General features: G+C 39.4%; 1 protein-coding gene across 10 annotated transcripts in view; it reads left to right on the top strand.

Annotated features, from left to right (window-relative positions):
• LINGO2 (leucine rich repeat and Ig domain containing 2) overlaps positions 1 to 16,588 on the top strand; it is a 3,171,904-nt gene that overhangs the window by 1,726,438 nt on the left and 1,428,878 nt on the right. For all 10 annotated transcript variants that reach the window (XR_012245199.1, XM_073635787.1, XM_073635794.1 and 7 more), the window contains one exon: positions 7,584 to 7,647. The gene's annotated coding sequence lies outside the window, so the exon portion shown is untranslated. The remainder of the gene's footprint in view (positions 1 to 7,583; positions 7,648 to 16,588) is intronic.

Below are 16,588 nucleotides of genomic sequence, written 5' to 3' on the forward strand. Positions count from 1 at the left end.
TGATTATTCATGTTCGTGTCCCATAGACTTTAACGGTGTTCGCATGTTCGAACGAACTTTTTTCCTGTTCGCATGTTCTGGTGCGAACCGAACAGGGGGGTGTTCGGCTCATCCCTATTGAGCACTGACTATCATCAGCAATGTGCTCATGGAAGAAGTATAGAGTGCATTTCAAATAGCTGGCAAAAATTTTTCGACTGAACAAAAGAATGTCATGATCCTGTCTTGCTAGGAATTTAGATTTTGGAACATTAAAAGTTGTATGCATCAGCAAAGTGATAGTTCGGTTTAAAGACTCAGAGGGGATTATCACTAAATTCACAGGATTATTTGTCAACTCTTTTCTACCTTGTAATTTTTTAACTGTCATTTTGGCCAGCAGTTTAAAATGGTTAATAGTGCACCTGTACAGTGATGTTCAGTGTAATCTAGACTGCTCTGTTTGCATCATTAAAAGTAGTTACTGGGATGATTAGAAAACTTTCAGAATGAGAGATGCATTTTTTTACATGCATTTTTTAACCACAACTTAGCTCAACCATTGAATGTTATAATGCTATCCTTATAACATTATTTTTTTCAAGTCTTACAAGTATTGCAAATAATATTACAAAACATGTTTAGAATCATCAAATGTTTTAGAATCATTGTGCAGTTATTACTGCATGGCAAGCTAGTTGTTACAACTTTTAGGTTGCACAAAACCATTTTAGGAAAAAACTATAATGGTTTTCGAGACAAATGTTATTTATTTATTTTTAAACAGATTCACATAGTTTTTTTTTTACTATATTAGGTTAACCACCTCAATACCAGTATGTTACACCCTCTTCCTTTCCAAGGATTTTCATTTTGTTTAACTGTTTGACCAACAGTTACTCTGGCATGCATTAGTAAACTCAAATGCTTTTTAGATATTTTTTGAGACAGATAGAGTTTTTTATGGCATTTATTATCCCCTGGTACCAAACATTTTGAAAAAAAAATGTTTATCTTGCTTTTTTTGTGAAACATAAAAAAATGCAAGGACAGCACAAACACCCCTAAAATATGTCCTTTTTGGAACTAGACACCCCAAGATGATCTCATTTTATGCCACTGTTTTTTAGAAATGAAGAAGCATACTGGTATTGAGATGGTTAAACAAGTATGCAATAAAAATAATTCTGTTGTTTTTAAACTTCAACAACCTATAGGTTGAAATTACTGATCTCAATTTTAAATTAACCCATTGATTGTATTTTATAATGCCAATTTGAAGGGAGGGATAGGATATTTTGATACCGAGGAGGTTAAAGTGATTCTCTCAACTGGTGCCACCGAAATCTTTATATCCGCTCTCCTGTGCAGATCACACAACAAAGAATATTTAACAGTTCACCTGTGGTAGGCAATAACTCAAGCCTTGATGTGACATGTTGGGTAATCGTCTTTCCCTGATCCTGCTCTTTGAGCTGTGCTTAGCCTATAACTGGTAACGCAGACTGTTTACACCTCGCTAACACTTTGATTGGTTCACAGTTTTCACAAGGCATAAAGCCACTCTATTTATCTCTTTAGATTTTGCCTGTGATCTGTGTTATCTAATGACAATGCAGTCACAATGTGCACATGTTGTAGAGAGATGTATTTAACCACTTATGGACCGCCGCACGCCGATATATGTCCTAACTTTGAAGAGGAATATCATTGTTATGGCAGCAGCTAGGTGCCATAACCCCAGTATCTTCTTCTTCAGCCAGCGGTTCACTTTCTGATAATAGTGGTCTCTGCGGTGGATTCGCCGCGACATCAGTTTTATCGGCAGTGGGAGTGGGGCCCCCCTCCCGCCGCACTCCGGTGCCCTCTGCCACTTACCGGAGCCGTCGGCAGTGGCGGAGGTGATCAAATCTTCTTCCTTGCTGGGTATGGAGATGAGTGAGGGGACGATGGCCCCCACCAGTCTCCATACCATTGCAGAGCAGAAGTGACGTCAAAACATCACTTCCGCCCATAGTTCATAAAGGGACGTTTTTTAAATTTTTTTTTTAAATGACAAAATGTATTTATTTTTTTATTGCATTTTAGTGTAAATATAAGATCTGAGGTCTTTTTTGACCCCATATCTGATATTTAAGAGGTCCTGTCATGTAAAAGGGATGTTTACATTCCTTGTAATAGGAATAAAAATGACACATTTTTGTTTAAAAGAAAAGTGTAAAATTTAAAAATAAAAGGTAAAATAAATAAGAAAATGTTTTTTTTTTAAACGCGCCCCGTCCTGCCGAGCTCGCGTGCAGAAGCGAAGGCATAGGTGAGCAGCACCCGCATATGAAAATGGTGTTCAAACCACACATGTGAGGTATCGCCATGATTGGTAGAGCGAGAGCAATAATTCTAGACCTAGACCTCCTCTGCAACTCAAAACAAGCAACCTGTAGAATTTTTTAAACATCGCCTATGGAGATTTTTAAGGGTAAACGTTTGTAGCCATTCCACAAGCAAATACGGTATGACAGAAAGTTTTGCACGACGGCCATTTTATTCTCTAGTGTTAGAAAAAAAATTTCTAGCGAACAAAACAACAAATCTCAAAAAGAAGCTCGGTCCTTAAGTGCTTAAACATCCCATCCCACAACAGATTGTTTATTTATAAGGCCAGCCATGAGATGGGTAAAGTGATTGACATCTTAGCAGTGAATGGTATTGAACGCTCACCTCACAGTATTGACCCCAATACAAATGCAGGGTCAAACCAGCTCTTTTTGCCCCTCCTTGGGCTATGTGATCCAGTACTCCACTGGTGGTTCCTTTTCTCCTCTAGCAGCACCACACTCACACTTATAGGTAGGTTACATGCAAAAACAGAATGGGACTGCTAGTGCTCTCTGTATAACAAACTGCTTTATTAAATGGCCAAAGAAATAGACGTACTCTAAAAGAGCACTCCAAGTGCTATGGTATAAGCTTCATATAAAACACATGGGTACATCAGGACATCACTCTCTCTCCATGACACATTGACCCATCTAACTCACACATAGTCACTCACTGACATATCCAACATGTATAGGTTACTCCCCCTTTCCAGGCTTCAACAGTAGGACTGGAGCCTGGCCATCTTGCTTGCATTTATAGCCTCTTCCTGCCGTTGCCTTGTAAACACCTGCAGCATCCGGAAGAGAGAAAACAAAAGTGATGCCACTGGAGGCATGGCCATCTCTCGGGACCAGGAAGATGGCAAAACACAGCAGATCTGAAGCTTTGACATAACTAATGCTGCAAACACTCAAATGACATCACATCAAGAGCTAAATATAATAAATAATAACTCTAAATGTCTCTAATTACATTTCGTATGGACTTTTTTTATTTTAAATTTTGTTTTTCATTTTTATGTGTTGAGTATATGTTTCTGTTTGTATTGCGCTACGTCAATGGTTTCATGCATCTGTAGCCAACAAGCATTCATTGTTAGCAAAGGTCACTATTGTAAACATGTTAAAGTAATCCTGAATATCCTCTTGGTCAGTTAAAATATAAATATTACAAATATTACAAATATTCATATGTTTATATAAACCGATGTGTATGCTTATGTGTGTATGTAAATAACTGATTTAGAAAGTGTTTGATCATGGGTCAAAAGAGTGGTGGCTTAAGAGCAAGGCAACTGAGAAAATGTTATGTTTCACAGCTAATTGTAATGCCCTGTACACACGACTGGTTTTGCCGTTGGATTAAACTCTGAAGGTTTTTCCAACAGAATTCCATCAAGCTGCCTTGCACACACACGGTCACACCAAATTCTGACCGTCAAGAATGCGGTGACGTACAACACGTACGATGGGACAACACGTACGACATCTCCTACTTGCTTCAGTGCATGCTTCATTTTTGGTACGTCGGAACAGCATACAGATGAGCGGTTTTCCCAATAGGAATTTGTTTTGTTGTAAAAATATAGAACATATTCTCTATCTAAGTCCATCTGAATTTTCGACGTAAAAAGTCAAATGGGGCATACACACAGTCAGAATATATGATGAAAAGCCCATCAGACTTTTTCTGTCGGAAATTCCGACCGTGTGTACGAGGCATTAGGGTTAATGTGCTACTGATATAGGGCCTGTCATGCAACAACTTCTCATGTAAAGGTTTTTAAAGGCTATCAATATTTAATCACTCTTCCATGAAAACATGTTTCTTCATACCCACCCCAGAATTAAAGTTGCAGTTAGAAGTTAGTTGAAGTGCGTGTGCCCCTAAATGTTAAAGTATATTCAAATCTGTGTTAGAAATGTCTGCTGTTTTAGTAAGGTAAGCATACAATATGCATTCTTGGTATTTAATTTAATCTCTTAACGCTATAATTAATCTTTGCTGAGTCCTTGTTGAACTCTGCTTTCTAGACTGTGACCCAATTAGATCAGTTTGGTAACATTTCTAAAATATCTATGAAATATTTTAGTCTAGTCAAGAAGGGATTTTATAATTCAGTTTGTATTTTCTTTGCTTGTTTTTTTCTTTTTATGCACAGTGAAATACTAGATACTTTTACTTTTTACCTGGTTTTACACTAGGGAACTAATTTAACACAAAGTTGAAACTACCTCTGTTTCATCTGGGTTCCAACTGTATTTAATATTCTATTTCCCAATAACTGATGTGAACATGATTGAGTTTTACTATAAGGTATTAGTATAGGTCTAATGATGCTGTATATAATGACTTCTGAGCCTAAAGAAATACTCAGGCCAGACTTGAAGAGGTATCACCGAAATACATACAGTTTATATACAGGCCCGCTCCTAATGCTTTTTTTTTTTTGCTATGAAACAACATGATCTTAGGTTCAAAGAATAATCCCAAGTCACCTGGTTTCCTTGGAATTCCTAACTTTTTCCATCCACAATTTATTTTAAATCTTATTATATAAAACCCCCTCATCATTCCGAAAGAAAACAGCACTTTTGCTCCACCTTCTAAGTCTACAGGAAGCATTGCCAGCAGAGAGATGTAGAAAGAGAGGTCTTTAAATTGCAATATGAGTGGAAATAAGTGCCATTTCATCCACATCACTGTTATAGTTACATAGCAATCTCTAAAGTCGGATTAAGGTGAATAAAGTGAGTATTTTTACTTTACCACTTTGTGTCCTGGATTACATTAGCTGTTTACTAAACTATATACCATGCTGTAAGGACATGCTATTTAACCCTGTGGCACTAGCTCCTGACAAATCTTAAAGGAGTTCTGAAAGACAGGAGGCAGAGTTCCTGATCTTGTGTCTACCATGATTACCTGTTGCAGTAGTCACGTAATTGGTTGTCCCACCCACCTGCTCTGTCTTATAAATGGTGACTGGGGACTGTCTGGCACAGCGCAGTGCCTATGCTGAGGGTGTAGAGTTAGTTCACTCTCAGCAAAGAGCAGTGGAGCTGGCTGATGAATATACAGCACATACCCACCCTACTCGCTGACGTAGATGTGCATTACGTCAGCAGAAAGAGGCTGTTCACTGTACATAAAGAACATTAATTATCTTTGTGTGCACCAAATGCTTTTTTAATCCCAGTTATTACCCGCTAACTGCATGGCATCATTACTGTGCTGCAGATAACCTGTTCAGAGGGCAGAGCTGGAGGAGCTCTACCCATTAGAGGCTGTCTGTAGAGAGCTACAGGAGGTGGATACAAGACCAGTCACCCTGCACAGGGAGAGGGAGCAGCAGTGACCTGTCTTTATTATAGGAAGCTTCTGCATATGGGCAAAGTATAGGAATTGTTTCAAGACAGATAACTGTACAGATCTGGAAGAAATATACAAAGGTCAACATGATTGTAAGAATACATGTGCGCCTCCTGTATTTAGACAATACTTTTTTAGTCTGGAGTTCAGCTTTAACCAGCACCTCTTTTATGACAGGGTATTTACTGGATTTTAAAGGTGCAATAATACAAAGATATGGAAAGATATAAATTTAATAGCTAATATTATTAAAAACAGTGAATACATTACAGTACATTCAACTGATGATCATATAATACAAAAAGAAAGTGCAAACTGATTGGATCTCTACATGTTTCGCCATGCTGATGGCTTCTTCAAGAGGTTTTTATATCAGGCACTGTATAAATGATCACTATAATCGAAAAATAGAAAAAATATTGAGAAAGACACATAAGTGCATCAAAATATCTTCAACAACATACATAATAATTTTAATTTCCCAAATTGACAAGAAACAAACAGCAACATAGATTGGTTCGGTCTCTACCTGTGTATTCTATAGATAAATGTAAGATTCTCTTGAATATGGCTCCAACAATGTTATAGTTCATATCAGGGATGTGGTGCTATATTGACTTCCAGATGTCCAGCTAAAATCTTTTCTCTTTTATGACAGGTTCTTGACTGCATCCTCTGTACCTATGTTTGTTACAATGGGAAACTGTAGACACGTTGCAGTCAATTTGCTAAAGTATTAACTGAGATGAAGTAAATTAAATTGAACCTGTGATACATTCAGACACAGTCATGTGAATGAGAAGCCCTGTTTTTATCCAAGCATTACATCTGTATCTATAGCCAAAACTTTATTTTTATTTTGGATACAGTGGTGAAGGGTTAGGACCTCTTTTATTTTTTTTAATTGCTGTCTTTGTTCCAGCTATGGAGATTTACCCTCTCTCTTTATCCTGGTTTATTTGTCACTTGGCCAAAAAGTAGGGAGAAAATCCAAAATCTTATGGTTATCACTTGAACAGGAGGTGGGGGGAAATCTTGCAATGGAAACATATGTACCAGTAAAGGCTGACTAAATGGGAAATTATCCTAACTTTCCAGTTGTCTCGCAAGGACAGGAAGTAAAGGGAACTGTCTCCAATGGGACACAGGCAAAAAAATAAAACCTGATAGGGGTTTTGAGTATTTCCCCCCTATCCAAAGTGGATGGGTTAAAGTGGTTGTAAACTTTATGAAAAATGAACCATGCATATCATTTTACAGTGTGTGCTAAGCTGAATCCAAAGAACAGAGGCTGGTTCTTCTCTAATTTCTCCTCTCTTTGCTATCTGCATGAGTCACTGATAGAACTGTAAACCTACACCTCAGCCTCCTGGGAGCCTGTCCCCTTTCAGCATACATCATGTGACTCATACACTCAGCTCTGTAGAGAAGAAAAGGCTGCAGATAAATAGGTACAACCTATGCAAAAGGGGTTGTTTTATCTCTACTTGTAAGTATTTGTAAGGGTTTACAATCACTTTAAATAGGTTCACTTCAACTCATTCCTCCCTTAGAAAATCGCAGTATGTGTTTATTGCCATTTTTGTCAATATGAGATTTTTGTAGGCAAATAAACAGTAATTGTATTTTTCAATGTTTGTAGTTCACCTGTTGTGTAAGGAGTATTATTTCATGTTGTGATAAAAAAGATACTTCAGAATGATGTAGTTACATTTTAATAATGGAGATGGGATTGGCAGTGGTGTTTTTCTACCAAGTCCAAAAAGCTTGAATGTGTCCTTTCTAAAAATTTTTGTGTTAGTGTAACTTTTACACCAAACTTCTGCTAAAGTTTGTTTTTTGTGCTTTTTTAGTTTTGGATAGCGTGGGGAAGGATTATATTTTCCTGTTGGAGAAAGGAGCCTGGAGCTCCTTTTGGTGAGTAGAAATGTATATTTAAAATATATTAATGTTTTTATATGTATAAATGTGTATGCCTATGTGTGTATGAATAATAATGGCAACAGATTTGTAATGCCTATGACTTGAGTTTAAAACTTCTTAAGAGCATGACAACTTAGGAAGCTTATGTTTCATTTAAGAATAGGATCTGTCATACTGGGCATAAACTTCCCTTCATGAAGTATAAAGTTTTTGGCAAAATGTATTAAAGTTATATTCACTTGCTTCCTATACCCATGAGGCCTGTACAATTCATGGAGTATATTGTACTGCTGAAAATATATTTTTGTTTTGTTCTGTGCTAATAATAGATTGTATAGCCTTCCCTGAAGATAGGTGAAGACAGGATCATTCCAATGGGTAATTTACTTTATATAACATAAAGGCACATAAACATAATGCCTGCTTATGTGCTTTAAATCTATTACTTATTTGTCAGGTGTGGGAAAATACATTATCCAGGCAGGGAGAATGCTGGACTTTGCATATTGCTGGCAGGGTTACTGAAGCATATGAACAGGATACAGTTCCTGAGTTGGTTATGACAGAATCAGGATGCAGAACTTGAAAGCTGGCTCTCAGTTGTCTTCCTCGGGGATAAGAGCCAACTCTGAGACTATACTTTCCACTGCTAAGTTAAACGGTTAGGCTTGTAGTACGTTTTGGGCTTGCAGTCTCATTTTCCCAACAGCCTGTGTAGTCTCAGTGACAGCAGGACTTTCTATGACTGAATTAGTCAAGGAAATCAGACAGAAGAAATGCTGGCACGAGATGTGCATTGTGTGCTTTAGGCAGGAAACAAAAAAGCTCTGGAGACCAAACCGAAGAGCCATCCTTTAAAGTTCCAGCCAAGTGTATTCTCATTAGGTTCTTAGTTTTTTTACTCCAGAGATGATATTGGACATTTAACTGAACTGTGGATACTTATAACGGGGTTGAATTGGTAACATTTTGCACACATTATATATTGTATTTAGTTATTTTTTAACTCTATATAAATGCATTTGAGATACTAAAGCATTATAGTAAGAACAATGATTAAGTCCAGTATTTTAGGGCATTAGGAAAACACAAGCAAAACTGCTTTGCAGTACTGGAATTTAGTATGTTCCAACTGGAGGTCTTGCTCATACCACATATCAAAACTGGACAGTAGGGTCTTAATCCACATTTTATCATAGTCAGAAAATTACAGTTCATGCTATTTACCTATGAGGTGGCAGGAGAAAATACACCATGAGGGGAGCAGATATCCACACACCTTTGGAAGGCTTTGCTTAAAACTCCAGCCTTTGCACCCCGCTTCATCTTCAATGGAGCAGCCCCTAAATGCATTCCTTTTTCAGGTTCTTTGGTGTAGTTCAGTAATGTCATGGGCAGGGGTGGACTGACAACTCATGGGGCCCCCGGGCAATAGGAGATTATGGGGCCCCTGGGCAATAGGAGAAGATTATGGGGCCCCCGGCAATAGAAGATTATGGGGCCCCCAGGCAATAGGAGATTATGGGGCCCCCAGGCAATAGGAGATTATGGGGCCCCCAGGCAATAGATTATGGGGCCACACAGGATACACACACACACATACAGTATACACACATAGACACACAATATACACACACAGAATACACATAAACACACTGAAAAGGTATTGGAGAGGCGGGCAGCTATAATCTTGGGATTTTTAAAAAAACAAAGATTTTTACATGCTGTCCCTGGTTTTATTGAGGCTGGCAACCCTGATAGGGCCCCTTAGTGGCATGGGGCCTTCAGGCAGTGCCCGAGTGCCCGAATGGTCAGTCTGCCCCTGGTCACGGGTCTTCTTTACGGATGAGCTTCCAGTTTGAGTCGAACGTAAGTTCGACACAAACATCGGGTGTTTGCCTGTTCACTGAACAGCTAATTTTATGGGGCATTCGCAGCAAATTTGAGCGCCACATAATGCACTGCCCTGCACCTGACCTGCATGCTTTGGCCAATCACAGCACGCTCCTCAGTGAGAGCCATAATTGGCCAAAGGCAGCATGCCTTTGGCCAATCATGGCTCAAGGGGACTAAGTCCATGCCCCACACTATATAAGGCTGCTTACACAGTGCCGTATAGTGTGTTATAGTGGATGGAGATAGAGAGATTGAGCTAGATTAGGCAGGCAGGTTAGTTAGTTAGTAGCAGTGTATTTGATATACAGTCTAATATATATATATATATATATATATATATATATATATATATATATATATATATATATATATATATTCTGCATTCAGCGTAGCCTATATATACAGTGCATTCAGCGGTGTACAGTTTCCAATACAGTGCAGGCGGTGAACACAGTATATAATACAGTGTGTACAGTTTCTAATACAGTGCAGGCGGTATTCACAGTATATAATACAGTGTAGTGCGGTGTTAAAAAAAAATACCCATCAAGGCCTCCAAGGAGAGGCAGAGGCTCACATGCCACTAAAAGAGGGCAAGCAGCCTCTGAAATAATACTTGCTGGCCAGTAGAAGGAGCTGTGAGCTCCGAGCGTGTAACCTTTCATTCCACAGAGACAGTCCTGACCCATTCCTCCCGCCCCCTGCTGGTGACATCATTTCTTCTTCCAGTTCAAGCTGGAAAGCATGGAGCTGACTACTTCCTAGTTTTCCTGAATGTACAGCTATTCAGCACATCACACCAGAACATTTCCCAGCTACCCAGATTGTGAGAGGAGCCTGTGGGACCCAGTAGAACTGCAAACACTGCATACTTCTGATGAACATGACTCCTACTTATATCTTATAAGTGTTTTTAACCTCCTCACACCCGCCGGCTAGGCGGCGCAACTCTCGTTCTGGGCGTGCGTCATTTGACATCCTCCCAGAATGACCACTCTCGCGTGCCCCTGGGGGAGTGCATTGCAGCGATTGGTGGTGCGGTGTGTCAGTCAGACACACCGCTACACCAATCTCAGTAAAGAGCCTCTGACGTAGTCTCTTTACCACGTGATCAGCCATGTCCAATCATGGCTGATCATGATGTAAACAGGAAGAGCCGTTGATCGCCTTTTTCTCACTCGCACCTGACAGGAGGAGAACCGATCAGCTGCTCTCCTGGCAGGGGGGTCTGTGGTGATTGTTTATCAGCACAGACCCCCCCTCAGATGCCCTCCCAGGACCACCAGGATGCCGCCAGGACCACCAGGGATTGGCACCACCCTGGACCACCAGGTATGCCACCCTAGACCATCAGGGAAATGCCAATCAGTGCCCAGGCAGCTGCCAATCAGTGCCCATCCCAAATGTCTGCCAGTGCCATCAATGATGCCTATCAATGCCATCTATCAGTGCTGCATATCAGTGCCTATCAGTGCCCAGCAGTGCCACCTATCAGTGCCCAGCAGTGTGGCCTATCAGTGCCACCCATAAGTACCCATCAGTGCAGCCTTTCAGTGCCCATCAGTGTCGTCTATCAGTGTCCATTAGTGCCCACCAGTGCCACCCATGAGTGCCCATCAGTGCCGCCTAACAATGCCCATCAGTGTTGCATATCAGTGCCACCCATCAGTGCCCACCAGTGCCACCTATCAGTGTCCATCATCAGTGCCACCTCATCGGTGCTGCCTTATCAGTGCCTGCCAGTGCCGCCTTATCAGTGCCCATCAGTGAAGGAGAAAACATACTTATTTACAAAATTTTATAACAGAAACAAAAGAAAAACTTTTTTTTTTTCAAAATTTTCAAATTCCACCAAAAGAAAACTCTATTTGTGGAAACAAAATAATAAAAATTCTGTTTGGGTACAGTGTAGCATGACTGCGAAATTGTCATTTAAACATCGACAGTGCTGAAAGCTAAAAATTGGCTTGGACAGGAAGGGGGTGTAAGTGCACTGTATTAAGGAATCTTGTGCAATAAATGATACTGTTTTAATACTACACTCAGAGAGGTGCCCCCCCCCCTTGTTTCTTTTATATGTTTTGCAGAGTTGCTGGACACACTCTGAGGATGGCTACCTCTTTTTAAATCACCCCCTTACCGTGGTTCAACTCTGTTTTTACCTAAAGACTGACGAATCAAATGTACATTATTACAAACTAAGGGCATTGCCTCCTGGAGTGCCAGATACCCAATTTACCTTCATTTTAACAATGTTGGTTCTGCCTTTTAAGAAATAGATCATTGGAGGATGTCTATTCAGGTTGACACTTCTCCCCAAATTCCTATCACAAATGAAGAGGTATTCACTTTGTTGAATGTGGGGCGCCCATTAATAATGATATACATTATTAATATAATATTATTAACAAATGTTATTAATGTGCACAGTATGTAAAGGTAAAACTTTTCCCTTTAGAGACACTACTGTGCTGAATGTTTGCTTATATCATTCATGCATATAAGAGCTTGCTGCTTAAGTTATCAAACATAGAATTTTGCTTACTAAATGGCATCTTGTTCCATATATATAAAATGTATGTCCAGAATACATTTTTTTTTTATGTATAGAACCCCTATCAGGTTTTAACTGCCATGTGTGGCTTTGTTGTGGAGAATTTTCTTTATTTACTGTCACAATAATAAAAACTTCACCAGACAGGAAGGTACATTTAGGAACATTCCCAGCAGCAACACAGACAGAAAAAAAGTTTTTTTTTTGTTTTGTTTTTTTTTCTATTATAGGGGATACTAGAACCACTACCAGCATTTTCTTGCTGTCTCTGTCAATTGATTTGAGGTCCACCAAGGAAGGAGAACCATTTTATGAACTGGAAAGGGTTTTCCTTTGGAAAAATGTACTGTATACTTAAGTTGTAAACCCAATAACTAAAATATCATATGCGGTACTTTGTAAAATGTTAATGCAATTTGCAATATTTTTAAATACCTTATATACTCGAGTATAAGCCGACCAGAATATAAGCCGAGGCACCTAATTTTACCACAAAAAACTGGGAAAACTTATTGACTCGAATATAAGCCTAGGGTGAGAAATGCGCAGCTACTGTAAGTGGAAAAGAAAGTCAACAATGCCCATTTGCAGCCTCACTGTGCCCGTTTGCATGCCACACTGTGCCCATTTGCAGCCATAGGTCCCCTGAACTTCAAACTCGGTAGTTAAGGGTTCCTAGATGCCCCCTAGCTGCAGCCAAAATTTGGGGTCTCTGGACCCAAAGGGTCCCGAAATGAAATTTCTGCAGATGGACACAGTTGACTGACTTTGAGACCCCGTATCTTGGAGCTACTTGGTTTTAGGAACCCCAAATTTGGTGTGCAAACCCAACTAGCACTACAACATATCCAAAGCTGGGGTTCCTAGCACCAAGTGGCCCTGAGATACGGGGCCCCAAATTTGGTTCGGAAAATGTCAAGCACTTTTCTGCAGCAGAGAATGACATTTTCTGAACCAACTTTCACTGAGTTTTCATACCAAATTTGGGGTTCCTAGAACTAAGTGGCCCCAAGAAATGGGGCCGAAGATTTGGTTCAGAAAATGTCATTCTCTGCTGCAGAAAAGTGCTTGACTCAAGTATAAGCTCATAAAAGTCTTTGTTTAGTATCTTCCTGTTATAGGAAGACAAAGCTCTGTTCTTGTCTCCCAAGTGTGCTCCTACATTGTCATCCATTCACATGAGCTTTCCATGAAGACTACAGGTGGCCATTACAAAGCAGATTATGCAGGCATGGTCCACTGCTGTTGCCATAAAAAACACTTGAGAAATGCTATGCAGCCATCACTGGAGTGCATGCATGTTGACTGTGGTGGTCAAAAAGACTCCAGAAGATCAGCAGTGCTGAAATACAACAAAGGATAAAAAAAGTCATTAGTTTATTGTTTGTACCTACTTTTGTTTGCAAATGGATTGGAGGCAGTCTATAGAGAAGGTGGGCCCAGAGGGAAAAAGTAGCCAAAAATCCATCTCTATACAGTATATGCAGTAAGAAATTATAAAAAAATGTTATCATGGGGAGGTTCTACTCAACTTCAAATTACTTTAACAAATAAATACATTAACCAAAGCCATTCCATTAAATTATTATGCTACCCCCTAATAGGCAGGCTTCTGTCTTTGCTGTTATTGTTACAGATTATATGTTGTATACAAATCTGAACATTTTCAAAAAATCAACTGCAGCTATTTGGTGGCTGGAGTTATCTGTCTTTCAAATGTAGATATAAAATTGCACGTGTGTGGAGCTGCCATTCTATTTTCAGATGCACATGGTGCTGGGAAACTTAAGTCTATCTGTATTTTTTAAGCTCAATTAATAAACGCTAGACAAGTGTATGTTTTCAGTTTATGCTTTGGAAGTAAGCTTTGTACATACCTGCCTACTTTTAGGTCATTTTAGTCCATAGCAAAAAGGACACTTGAATAATATGTTATTATTCTAAAAATTATTACAAACATGTGTATGCTAAACAAAAATACACTTTATGTGATACCCACACTTTGGGTCTCTTTTTATAAAAAATTGCTTTGTGAAAGCATACAGAATAATACTTGTGATGCTTGTAATATGTGTATAATAGTTTATTTGTTGCCTAAGAGAAACAAGCCCTAAGAACATTTGAACATAAGAGTTAGCATTCACCAATAGGGAAAATAACCTAATGCTATGGGCTAAGAACATCCGAGTAGCGGGGAAATACAATTAGACTTCTGTGGTATGTATACTCTATTAAGAATCTTGTGCAAATGGCTGAACAAATGCATGTTAAGCTGAACAAGCCTGCAGCTGCAGTGTAAAGAGGAGCAGTTACCAGTGGTATTATTACCACTGCTAAATGTGATGGCATCCTCATGGTTATTTGGGACATTGCACCCACTGACAGCTAGTGACTCGCCCCCACCAGGCTTATTTAGATGTAAGCTAGGGATTCTCAACTGACAGATGAACATACAGAGGGGAAAGTGTAAAGAAAAAAATGGCCTTTTCCCCTAAATTCCATACAAGACTCTTCAAGTCTTTAGAGTTTGAAAAGAGTCCCAACACAAAAAAAAAAACAAGAGAAAAGCATGCTCCTCTAAAATCAATACCAGACCCCTATATAAGCACAAATCCTGGATGACCAGGAAAGGGGAGGCAAACATGTACTACCCCTGAACCATACCAGGCCTCATGCCTTTAAAATGGAGGGGTACTATGCCAGGTAGAATACCCTGGAAAAGCACCTTGTCTCCCTGTAAAAAAGGACAAGGACTTCTCCCCCACAACCCCTGGCCCAGTGGTTATAGGGGGTCTGTGGGTGGGGAGTAGGGATGAGCTTGATGTTCGACTCGGCTGTTTTAAAAACTTGTTTTGCATTGATACATGTTCCCTGGGGCAGTATCCAGATCCCCAAACACTTTTTAGGGCAATAACTTTCATATAAGCGCACACATTTTTCTTCTGTTCACATGTTCTGGTGCGAACCGAACCAGGTTTTTTTTGGCTCATCCCCAGTGGGGAGCTTATCGGAATCTAGAAGGCCCACAGATACTGCCCCAGTCTATGTGAATGAGTATAGGGTACATAGTATCTCTACTCATTCACAGAAATTAGTAAATAAACACACACAAACTTTTTGACAAGTCCTTTAATGAAAAATAAATATGACCCAAAATGTAAATACACTGTCAATAATATTGTTCTGCAAAGCAGATCCACATCAGTCATGATGCCCATCCCTGTTACATCATTGACCAAATATGGTAATGTCCATATATGGTCAGTGATGTCACTTATAGACTCTGACATTTTGCTAATATTGCAGGGACCAGGAGGTGACAATTGAAAGGGGTCAAACGATAGGTTTGGACACGTTGGCATATGGCAGGTCATCATGCTTGACATGGATCTACATTGCTGGGAGATGTGATTGATATTGAATTTGCATCAAGGGACATTTGTTTTGTCAGATCTCATGTTCAGATGTTCTTAGGGCTATTTTTCTCTTGGGATGAAATGTTAGTGAATGTTACATGTGCCCAGTGAAAGGCAAAAAAGAAACTATTAAACACATATTTCAAACATTCTGGGTATTATTGCACAAATGCAAAGCGATTTTTTTATTAATAGACCCCCTTGTGTTATGTGAACTTTTTTATTTAGTTTTTGGAAATGGGAACTTTTTCAGCTCTGAAAACAAGTGTTAATTTCACTGTCACACCCATGCACTTCCATCCAAACATTGCACCCAGAAAAGAAAATCACAAGAAAGTTATATGAAATCAAATATTTTTGAATTGTTACAGGGAGGAAGGGAGGGGGTGGGGCATAAGGGTAAATTTCCCACTGAGGAATAGGGATGAGCTTCGAGTTTGAGTCGAACTCGTGTTCGACTCGAACATCGGCTATTCGCCAGTTCACCAAACAGCGAACAATTTGGGGTGTTCATGGCAAATTCAAATGCCATGGAACATCCTTTAAAAATCTATGGGAGAAATCAAAAGTGCTAATTTTAAAGGCTTATATGCATGGTATTGTCACAAAAAGTGTTTGGGGACCTGGGTCCTACCCCAGGGGACATGGATCAATGCAAAAAAACGTTTTTTCGGGAGCAGTGATTTTAAAAATGCTTAAAGTGAAACAATAAAAGTGTAATATCCCTTTAAATTTCATACCTGGGGGTGTCTATAGTATGCCTGTAAAGGGGCGTATGTTTCCTGTGTTTAGAACAGTCTGACAGCAAAATGACATTTCAAAGGAAAAAAAGTAATTTAAAACCACTCAAGGCTATTAATGAATTGCCGGTCCGACAATACACATAAAAGTTCATTGATAAAAACGTATAAAAACAGCATTGGAATTCCACACAGGGGAACCCCGAACCAAAATTTAAAAAAAAATGACTGGGGGTCCCCTAAATTCCATACCAGGCCCTTCAGGTCTGGTATGGATATTAAGGGGAACCCTGGCCAAAATTTAAAAAAAAATGGCGTGGGTGCCCCTC

Source organism: Aquarana catesbeiana, linkage group LG01, assembly GCF_042186555.1.
Source record: "Aquarana catesbeiana isolate 2022-GZ linkage group LG01, ASM4218655v1, whole genome shotgun sequence".
Classification (NCBI taxonomy): domain Eukaryota; kingdom Metazoa; phylum Chordata; class Amphibia; order Anura; family Ranidae; genus Aquarana; species Aquarana catesbeiana.